General features: G+C 40.7%; 1 pseudogene; it reads left to right on the top strand.

Moving 5' to 3' along the window:
- Nucleotides 1–10,368: 10,368 nt before the first annotated feature.
- On the top strand, nt 10,369–11,187 carry LOC110594715 (annotated as a pseudogene).
- Nucleotides 11,188–11,476: the final 289 nt, after the last annotated feature.

Below are 11,476 nucleotides of genomic sequence, written 5' to 3' on the forward strand. Positions count from 1 at the left end.
CCAGTGTTAATTTGTTCTTTTTTTTTCCCCCTAGAAAGAGGGAGAAAAATCCTAAATGGTAAAGATAAGTAACATCAGGTTTTTAAAGGGGACTTTGACTAAGGGCCTTCCAGAATGATCAACCAGAATTCTGCCATTCTAATTCAATATATTTGACACAAACCTAGCAGTCTGACTCCCCAGTTCACAGCAGACTAGAAACGGCAAATTGGAAAGATGAGTGTGCTGACAAGAACAAAAATGACAGCTGATGGAATAATAAGAAAAGTGACAACCACGATATCAGGGCTGGACTTAACAACCTGAAAATCTATCTCCTGGGACCATTTAGTGAAGGAACAACCTGCTCTATTTATAGACCCTGAGAGCACTGTGGTGTTTCAGACCTGAATAGTACTACTGAGTAATCAAGAAGACAAACTACAACACCATTAAGCAATGACAGACTCTTTGATGGAAGTTTAGTTGGGCTCCTCCAAGCCCTCTTCTTGTCTAGGCTTTGACCTTGGCCATCATTCTTGCCAGGGCTGCCTAGTCCTATTGTAGCAAGAATCCTGCTAAGACAGTTTAGACGAGATCCCCCAACCTTGATCACTCCAGCCTGCCTTCAGCAAGCATCCTTTTAAATCAGTTTAGCAAGATGTCTCCGCTTGGTAATTTTCCCTCCACTGACCCCCTCCCTCTGCTAGTTTTGGCTATCAATCCTCAGCTGTCTTTGTTGTATTTGGAGTTGAGGCTAATCTCCTTCCCTGTTGTGGTAGTCTTGACATCAATTGCAATAGTCTTGAATAGGACTGAATAGTCTTTATTATCATTTGAACAAGTGTCAGAATGATTTTTTCTTCAATAGTAATCAAGAAAACAAACTCATCACAGCAGCTTGAATTTTGACGCTTCAGCTGTTTTTTATCCTGGTCCCAGGAAATTTAGGCACTAGCTCCTACTAATTTTCCTCTGGATAGTGCAAATCTGAGTGAGGAGCTAAGATAATTACTATTTCGACCTGGTTTTCCACAAAGGCAGGGGAATGTAGGTTGTTGACAACAGTCTTCTGCTGAACCCCAGCTCACAGCTACTTGGCTTGTGTCTTGTCCTGGTGTAGGGATGTGTCCCCAGGGAAAGGGACACATTTTTCTAATCTTTGCAGAGGCACCATCAGTTCATCCAACTATGCACCAGTGGGTCTCATCCTCCTGGGGGGAGGGGGGTGTCACATTTAAACACTGATCAAAGCTGTGATTTGGAAAAATAGTCTGAACTTGGGTGGAAGGGATGGGCAAAACAGGGCAAAACATAAATTTGCCTAAACACATTCAGCATCAACTGTAACCAAAAGAAAAATACCATATCTGCAAGTCAGGTCACCTACCTGCCCAACCAGTGGTTCTCAAACCTTCTCAAACCAGAATCACCTGGTGGGGCAAGATTCCCAGGCAACTTCCCATCTGCAACTGGATTCAGTAGCACTGGACTGGGGCCCAGGGATCTGTGTTTTAAATTAAGAACAGATGTGATTTGGGGGCTCAAGTTTGGTTCTTGGGCCACACTTTGGAATCACTATCTGGAAAGACTTCTGAATCCATTTAGGTCTATGAAAACACCTCAGTGGGAGGCAGATTTTGACTGTCAAAGGTCAAACCTCTGTCTAGAGTCTGGAAGAAGAGCTGTGAGCAAAGATAGTACTGCGTTGTTACGTGTGATCAAGCAATAGGAATCTAGAATTTGCTAGAAGCTTCTTAAAGGTAGAAGAGGCTTCTCACATGAGAGAGAAGATGTCCACTGACTTGGTAGGAGACCAGGACCAAGGGAGAAGATAGGCTTAGCAAAGTTCCCAGTGGTGGGAGTGAAAAAGGAGCTTCTCAGAACCAAGATGTTGAATATTTGGGTTTAAATTTCCTACTATTATGAATTATAATCCCTTCTATTGCCCCAGAGTCCTCAGTAAATCTATTACACAGATTCATCATGGACCAGCAGGCAGTAAGGTTGTGGGTCTGCAGAGAGACCCGCACAGAGATAGAACTGAGAGCCTTAGTTAAGCGTTAGGGTGGCAGGGAAGCTGGCTGTAGGAAACCCCAGTCAGTAGGTAAAGTGAAGAAACTTCCCTCTCCCCAGAGGCACTAAAGCAGTGATATCCTGCCTTTTTTGACCAAATACCTCCGTATGTAAAGAAAAGCATGGATACCCCACTCAATTGCATAGAATTGATTGACTGATTTTTATCCCATGGTTTTTTATCTGACAAAAGATCAGTTGAACAAAATCTGAGAAGTAACAATAACTATTACAAACTCCATCCTTTGACCTGATCTTAGACTTGTAGTATCTTGCTTTCCCTTCATGCTCCTCTTCTTTAATTATATGTGTTATGTAATTATACAGTTGACCCTTCAACAACACAAAGTTTTGAGCTATGCCGGTCCAACTTACAAGATGTGGCAATTAAGTTCACAAACTCATCCCAGAAAAAGTGTTACATACCTCATTGCTGAATATCACTACAGTTACCTTGAAAGTACTCCCCTTGGGAAGCCATGCACTGATGCCAGAACCTAGTCCACCCATCAATGTAATTTTGAAACTTGTTTTCTGGAATGGCTATCAGAACTGTCGTTGTATCGCCCATAATGTCCTGAATGTCATCAAAATGTCTTCCTTTCAATATTTCCTTTATCTTCGGATAAAGAAAGAAGTCACTGGGGTCCAGATCAGGTGAATAGGGAGGGTGTTCCAATACAGTTATTTGTTTACTGGCTAAAAACTCTCTCACAGACAGTGTTGTGTGAGCTGGTGCATTGCGGAGATGCAAGAGCTCCTCTGGGACCATTTTTTGCACACACCTTTCTCACGCTAAGATTTTCAGTTAAGATTTTCTGTTTCTTTATTAATGTTTATTTGGTCTTTCTATGCTTCCCACAGTCAGCCAATGATTTTTGACATGCAATTTGAAGAGTTTTTGCAACGTTTTAATCAGTTGTGCTCATTACAGGCCATCTTGACCTCTCTTCATTGGTGATGCTTTCTCTGTCCTCAGAAAAACGTTTAATCCATTTATACATTGCTGTTTTCTTCATGGCATGATCCCCATCAACTCGGACTAACATGTCCCTGATTTCACTTGCACTCTTGCTAAGTTTAACAAGAAATTTAATGTTTCAAGCTCTGACGTTCTCTCGATGGCACACAAAAACATGCAACAACAATCATGAACGCCCCTTGGCAAGACACCGCCACATGGTGACACAAACACAGCTATGAGACACTGGTATACCAAGGTTATGAAACCTTACTGGGTTGTTTGTACAGTGCTGCAAATGTAAGTGACCAATGGCAAGTTCACAAACTTAATTGTTAGACTGTGTATATGTGAATTTTCTTCCACCTCTGCCACCCCAAGACAGCAAGGCCAACCCCTCCCCTTCCTCCTCCTCCTCAACCTACTCATCACGAAAAAGACTTTCATGATGATCAATTTCCACTTAATGAAGAATAAATATATTTTCTCTTCCTTATGACTTCTGTAACATTTTCTTTTCTCTAGCTGACTTTATTGTAAGAATACAGGGCACAATGCATATAACATACCAAATAGGTGTTAATTGACTGTTTATGTTATAGGCAGGCTTCTGGTCAACAGTAGGCTACTAGTAGCTAAGTTTTTGGGGACTCAAAAGTTATATATGGATTTTTGACTGTTTGTCTATGTCAATTCCCTGACTCCCACATTGTTCAGTAGTCAACTATATAATTAAATAACACATATAACATACAAAGGGGACCCCCCCCGCAACTGGGATTTTTTTAATAAAAAATGGTGTATTATTACATGTTTAAACTTCAGTTACTTTCAAAGGATTTGCTGCAATACACCTATTGAGATGCTTTTTCCACTGCTCAAAACAGTTTTTGAACTTGTCAGTTTTGATACTTCCTAGGGCATCTGCCATTTTTTTGTTTCACCTTTTCCACATTGGCAAAACATTGCCTTTGGAGGACATTTTTTTCAATCCAGAGAAATAAAAAAAGCCCATCAGGGTGAGATCCGGTGAAGAAGGAGGGTGGGGCATGGGGTCATGCCGTTTTTGGTCAGAAACTGTGGACTCTCAGCAAGGTGTGGGCAGGTGCACCCATAAATCGCCCATTATGAAATGAGCAAATGCATTGAAAGAATCTCAAAACAAAATTCACTGAAAGCCAAGTGCAAACTCTTAAGACGATGCTAACAGGCACACTGATGCCGATGGGTTCCTAGAACACTTACCCAGTGGGAGTAGCCTATCCTACAAGGAGCCTACCCTCCAAAAGATCATTCTGATTTTTTTCAGGTCCTCTTAATATGTGCTACTATACAAACATATTACTGACATTACATAAAACATGTAAAGGTGGAGGGTAAACAAAGGAAAAGGTAGGGAACCAGTATAAAAGTTTCAATTTACTTTTGTACCCCAATGAACTGAGTTGAATAACCACTGAGCACATAGGTCCCCTACGGAGAAGTGTGATCTTCTGACCCTTAAAAGTTGGGGAAGAACAAACCTGGATGCTGCATAAATTGGTCCTCTTTAGTTAGCAGACATTTGGATTACAACCCACTCAATTTAAGTAGAAGAGTATGGAAAGAGAGCAAGACTCTATGCTCAGTTCAAAACATGGCACTTCTTAGATTTTGGTCCATAGATCATCTGACAGAAGAAAAGCCCATGAGAAAAAAAATAACTGCTATAACCAGTTGTGATCACTAATTAAAAGGAAAAAAAAAACCCCAAAGCTTCCTCAGGGCAGTGACCCTTGGCTGCTGAGTGTGTAGTTCGGAGCTCTTGGTAAGGAATATCCTTGGGTTCTCATGGAGACAGTGAGAAGTCAAGAGAAGAGCCCACACCAAAAGATTGGGTATCATACTTTTCACCAGGACCCTGGGTCCCAGTACTTGGGTTTATTATTTATACTGTGGTAAAATATATAACATAAAATTTGCCATTTTAACTAATTTAAATTGGTTTTCATTGCATTAAATCTGTGTCACTGTCACAGTATTTGGTTCTAAAATTTTCTCATCACTTCAAACAGAAACTTTGTATCCATTAAGCAGTAACTCCCCATTCCCTCTCATCCCAAACCCCAGTAACCTCGAAGCTACCGTCCATATCTTTGAATTTGCTTATGGCAAGTTCCCTACATACGGAGTTCCATTCTCAGAGCCCGTTTGTTGCATCCAATTTGTTCGTAAATCCAACAAAGTTAGCCCAGGTACCCAACTAACACAATCGGCTATATAGTACTGTTTTGTAATAGGTTTATATACTTTTCACACAAATAATATATTAAAAATACACAGAAAGAGCAAAGAAGACATTTTAAATCTTACAGTATAGTAAGATTTTTAAAGAATAAAAAGCATGCCAGACACATGAACTAATTTACATATTGGACATGCAAATATACCTTCCCGTCTCTGAAAGTTTGCAATTAAAAAAAAAAAAAAGAAAGTTCACAACTTGATCTTGAGGATTTGTATGTAGGAGACTTACTATACTCTAGATATCTCAAATAAGTAGAATCATATAATGTCTGTCTTTTTGTGTCTGGCTTATTTAACTTAGCATAATGTTTTCAAGGTTCAGCTAAATTGTAGCATGAAGTCTGAAATTTATGGCTCAATAACACTTCATTGTATAGTTTGTTCATTCATCTGTTGATAGACACTTGGGTTGTTTCTACCTTTTGGCTATTATGAATAATGCTACAATTACCACTGGTGTACAAGTATCTACTTGAGTCCCTGTTTTCAATTTTTGGGGGGTAAGGAGCAGAATTGCTGATCATGTGTTCAACTTTTTGAGGAACCACTAGACTATTTTCCACAAGGACTGCACCATCTTACATCCCTGCCAGCAATATATAAGAGTTTCAATTTCCCTACATTCCCTACAACACTTGTTAATTTCCATTTTTTAAAAGTATAGTCATCCTATTAGTTGTGAAGTGGGATCTCATTGTAGTTTTAATTGGTGTTTCCCCAATGACTAATGATATTGGGTATTTTTTTCATGTGTGTATTGAATATTTGTGTATCTTACATTCTTTGGAGAAATGTCTGTTCAAGTCCTTTGTCCGTTTTGAGTTGTTTGTCTTTTTGTTGTTGAGTTATAGTTGTTCTTTATATTTTCTGGATAGTAAACCCTTATGAGATATAATTTGTGAATATTTCCTCCCATTCTGTAGGTTTCTTTTTACTTCCTTGATAATGTCCTTTGAAGAACAAATGTTTTTAATTTTGATCAATTCCAGTTTATCTGTACTTTCTTTTGTTGCTTGTGCTTTTGGTATCATATCTAATACTCCATTGCTAAATTCAAATTCATGGAAATTTATTCCTATATTTACTTTGAAGAGTTTTATGGTTTTAACTATTATATTGAAGTAATTGATCCATTTTTACTTATTTTTTTTTATATTGGGCAAGGCAAGTGTCCAACTTCATTTATTTGCATGTGGAAATCCAGTTATCCAGCACCATTTGTTGTAGAGATTACTATTTTCTCATTGAATGATCTTGGCACCTTTGTCAAAAATCAATTGGACATGTATACATGGATTTAATCCTATTCCATTGTATGTCTACCCTTATGCCATTACCACATTGTATTAATTACTTTTGCTTTGTAGGAGTCTTAAAACTAGGAATAGAGTCCTCTGATTTTGTTCTTTTTAAAGGTTAAAAAAATTTTTTTTTTAGCTATTCAGGGCTTCTTGAAATTTCATATGAATGTGAGAATTGGTTTTTCCATTTCTGCAAAAAATAATATTGGCATTTTGATAGGGACTGCACTGAACCTGCAGATCACTTTGGGTATAGCTCTTGTTTCTTTCTGGACTATTAAGCCTGTCAGGAAAGCTTCTCACCAGATTCCAGAGGGGCTAACCTTGAAACTCCTTAGCAAGAAGACTTAGCAACTGCTCAACACTGTGCATGGAGAGTTTGGAACAGTGAAACCAGTCAGACTATTTATCGCCTCTCTTTTCTCTCAGAGCTGGCTGCAAACATCATTCAAAACACCAACACATCTCTCTCTTGCATTTGTTCCAGTCTGGAGACCACACATTAGAACCCACTGTCTTAGTAAGTTGATGAATCAACATCCAGTTGAGGAACTGAAATTGAACCAGCTGGGTGTTTTGAGGCTCAATTGGAAAACAGAAATTGAACTAACTCTTAACTTCCCAGAATCTTTTCCCCTTTTGTGAATTTATTTGATTACTTTTGCATGTAAATAGATGTTATTACTTATATATGTGTTAGCTGGGAATGCATTTAGTTGCATGTAACAGGAGATTTCTTTTTCTCATGCAATAAGCAGTCCGAAGGTAGGTGGCTCTTGGCATTAGTGCAGGCACTCAAAGATCTCAGGGCTGGCATCCTTGCAGTTCTTTTTGTCTTCCACTCACGATCTCAAGATGGCTTCACCACTCCAAATATCACATCTACATTCATAACAGGAAGGGGTGGGAGGAGCACCACAGAGCATACATCAAGAAGCCGGTAGCTTTCCTGGAAGCTCCCAGGAGACTTCCCATTATATTTTCTTAATTAGAATTATGTCCCATGACTATCCTGAAAAAGATCTGGTACTTTAGGGAACAAGACTGTCATGATTGGCTTCAACCAATTCTGATCCATTGCCTGGAGCTGGGCACATTATCTTCCTAAATAAAATTGAAATTTTGTCACCAAGGAATAAGGAGCAGCAGGATATGTGTGCTCTACTGTGGGCATATACACTTATATAGTTATTTTATTATATGTTTTCTTAAAGCACTTTCTATTTCTGATCTCATCCCTGATATTCTAAGAATATCAAAAGTTGCCTCATCCTCTATATTTTTCTCTTGGGCCTGGAGAGTGGTTCAGCATGTAGTGTCTCCCACAGATATGGGGTGATTTCACCAACAGACAAGCTGGAGAAGTGTTTTCCTTGGGGGGCAATGTGCAAGTGAGGGCTGGGAAGGTGCTTCTCCTCTGCTGTTAGTTAGAGTCCGGATAGGTTAGTGTAGAGGCAGGATGTGGCCTGCCAGGCTGTAAGCAGACAGATGTAAGCAGGGTTACGGGTTCTGTGTCTTTAAGGCCCTGAGTTCACACTGTTCATGATACGTTTCCTAATTACATCCTTCAAGTGTTGAAAGTGATTTCTTTTTTTGCCCTTTGGGGGGAAAAGCCATGTTTCAAAAAAGCATCTCATCAATGATTCAATCAAAGAAATGTCATTAATGAGAAGACAGAAAAAAAAATTCCTCAACATTATAGTTGGGTGGATTTCAACAGTTAATTTGTATTTCAAAATGCAAGTGTGAATTAAAAGGCTAAATACTTGAAAGTAAAAAATATTCCTTATTTGACATTAGAGTCAGTGAATTGATCACATTTGCTGAATGTAGCTAGTAAAAAGTGCTAATTTATGGCTAAGTAATTAAACAGGGAGACAGATGGAGAATCAAATGAGTTTCCCTCACATTCAAATTTGCATGCTGTTCTGATGGTGCATACTCTCACTGCGCTACATGGTGCCCTCCAGGATTGGAAGAACATAGAGAGCTATTTATGTCAGCGTTGCTCAAGCACACCCCCCCAAAAGAAAAGGGGAACTGTATCAAGTCATAACCTTAGATAAAATACAAAGCTCAGGCCAGGCTCCGTGGCTCAGCCTCTAATCCCAGCACTTTGGGAGGCCAAGGCGAATGGATTGCCTGAGCCTGTGGGTTCAAGACCAGCCCGGGCAACTGGCGAGACCTCATCGCTACAATAAGTAAAAAAAAAAACCCAAAAAACAAAAAAATTAGCCAGGCGTGATAGCACGCGCCTGTAGTTCCGGCTACTTGGAAGGCTGAGGTGGAAGGATCACCGAAGCCCAGCAGTTCGATGCTGGGGTGGCCATTGAGTGTGCTACTGCACTCCAACCTGGGCGACAGAGTGAGACTCTGACTCAAAAAAAAAAAAAAAAAAATACAGAGCTCAGCTAGTTGTTCTCTTCTGTTTCTCACACATCCATCATTTTTGCTTCCATGTTGTAATGGGCAGAACAGGCAACAGTCAAATAGTGAACATTTCTTCTTTCTTTATCATGTCATGGAAAACACAGTGGGCTGGGTGTGGTGGCTCACACCTGTAATCCCAGCACTTTGGGAGGCAGAAGGATCGCTTGAGGTCAAGAGTTCAAGATTAGCCTGACTGACATAGTGAGACCCTGCCTCTACTAAAATAAAAAATAAATAAATAAAAAAGGAAAACGCAATGATCTAAGAATAGGAAGACTAATGCCAGCTTTTTCTGTAACTAGTTGTGCGACATGGGGCAGTTCTCTTCTCTCTAGTCCTCTGTTGCGTTGCTTTTGAGTTGCATTTGACTTAATGTTGCCTAGCTTCTCTCTAGGCGGTAGGGTCTAGTGGAGAAAGCAAGGCTCTGCTTTAGCTCTTGGGTCAACCACCCAGTAGCTGGGTGATCTTGGACAACTTAATTCAACTACTGTGTGCTACGTTTTTTTATCAGGAAAATAGGCATATTGGGCGATCAGTTCATGCAAAACCCTTAGAATAGCGCCAGGCATGTAAGTATCCCTCAAACGTTAGCTATTTATCATTGCTTAGATTCCTTCTTGCACTAAGATGCCGTGAGTCTACATGTTGAGGTGTAAAGGAATGTATCTTAACGATAACCGATCTAGCTTGCTCTTACCCTGTGCCAAACTTAACGGTTTCTAGAATTCACTAGCAGAGATCATTTAACTGTCAGGGCCTTTTTTGTGCTGGCCTTGATGCTACAGTATCACTAGAGGGAAAGATTTCAATCCCTCCCAGGCCATGCCAGTACTCAGACCCAGCAGCACGGTACTGGCTGGAGCAAATGGTCCACCTACCAGTGCTGTGCTCAGAGTTATGCTCACAGTTGCCAGTGGAATTTGCAGAAGGAAACCTCAACTCTCTTCTCCATATCCCACGCCTTCAGTTCCCAAAATTCAACAGAGAGGACCTGGAAGTCGATGTCCCTGGCATTGGCATCAACAAATGCAGTTCTGGGCTGGGTGGTGGCTGATGCCTGTAGTCTCAGCACTTTGGGAGGCTGAGACAGGAGGCTCTCTTGAGCCCAGGAGTTTGAGACCAGTCTGGACAACATAGCAAGACCTGGTCTCTACCAAAAACAAAAAATTAAAAATAATAATAAAAAAGAAATACAATTCTGGCTTTTCTGCCTGCTCCCTCCACCCCAACCCCCCTCACTTCCTAACTCCACTCTGGTTGCCCCAGGTTACTCTGAGCTCCAAGCCCCGGGCTCCTACTAAGACATCACTGCCTCATCTCCCTTCTGCCACCATCATGATTACCTACCAGGACCTCATCAGCCACAGTGAGCAAAATGAGATGTTCTTTGACATTTACAAAGATCCAGGAGATCTCGGATGGGCTGAGCCTGGAGGTGGCAGGGAAGATGGTCAGTAGGACAGAGGGTAACATTGGAAACTTGCTTTTTGGTGGAAATGGCTCCTCTGAAGGCTCTGAGGGCTAAGGAACAGAATGCGAATAATCACTGGTATTGCTGTTGTCATGAGCCATCACTTACCAGAAACAGCTTCACAAAAGACTACAAAAAGTACATCAAAGACCGGCCGGGTGCAGGGGCTCACGCCTGTAATTCCAGTACTTTGGGAGGCTAAGGTGAGAGGATGACCTGAGCCCCAGGAGTTTGAGACCAGCCTAAGCAGCATAGTGAGACCCCGTTTCTACAAGAAATAAAAAAAATTAGCTGGGAGTGGTGGAGTGGTGCCTGTAATCCCAGCTACTTGGGAGGCAGAGGCAGAAGGATGGTTTAAGCCCGTATCAGGTTGAGACTGTGGTAGCCACGAGTGTGCCGCTGACCTCCAGCCTAGGCACCAGAGTGAGATCCTGATTCAAAAAAAAAAGGAAGTGCGTGAAAGATCATATGTAATTAATCAAAGGCAGAAAGAGTAAAACCTTTTACAACAGGGACTACAGATCCAATAGCACACATCCTTGCCAATTTCAAAAACTACCAGTTCTTTCTTGGTGAAAACATGAATCCAGATGGTGTGGTTGCCCCACTGGACATCTACTGAGAACGGTGTGACCCCATACACGATTTCCTTTAAGGATGGTTTAGAAATGGAAAAATGTTAACAAATTTGGCAATACTTTGAATCTGTCACCTGTCATCATAACTGGCTGCTGCTTCTCATCCACACAACTCTAGAACTTAAGACAAATGGGATTGATGTCATCTTGAGCTCCTTATTTTGACCGTGATTTATTTGGAGTAGAGGTGTTGTTTTGAAGACAAAACCATGTCATGTAGATAGCTTAAAAATAAAATGCACTTAAACTGAAAAAAAAAGAAGAAATTCAAGTCTGTGACCTAGCTACCCTCTCCCCCACCCTCATATTCACTTGGAGCTCTAACAAAAAGATA

Source organism: Carlito syrichta, unplaced genomic scaffold (genome assembly GCF_000164805.1).
Source record: "Carlito syrichta isolate Samal-C Ts95f unplaced genomic scaffold, Tarsius_syrichta-2.0.1 Scaffold127977, whole genome shotgun sequence".
NCBI classification, from domain to species: domain Eukaryota; kingdom Metazoa; phylum Chordata; class Mammalia; order Primates; family Tarsiidae; genus Carlito; species Carlito syrichta.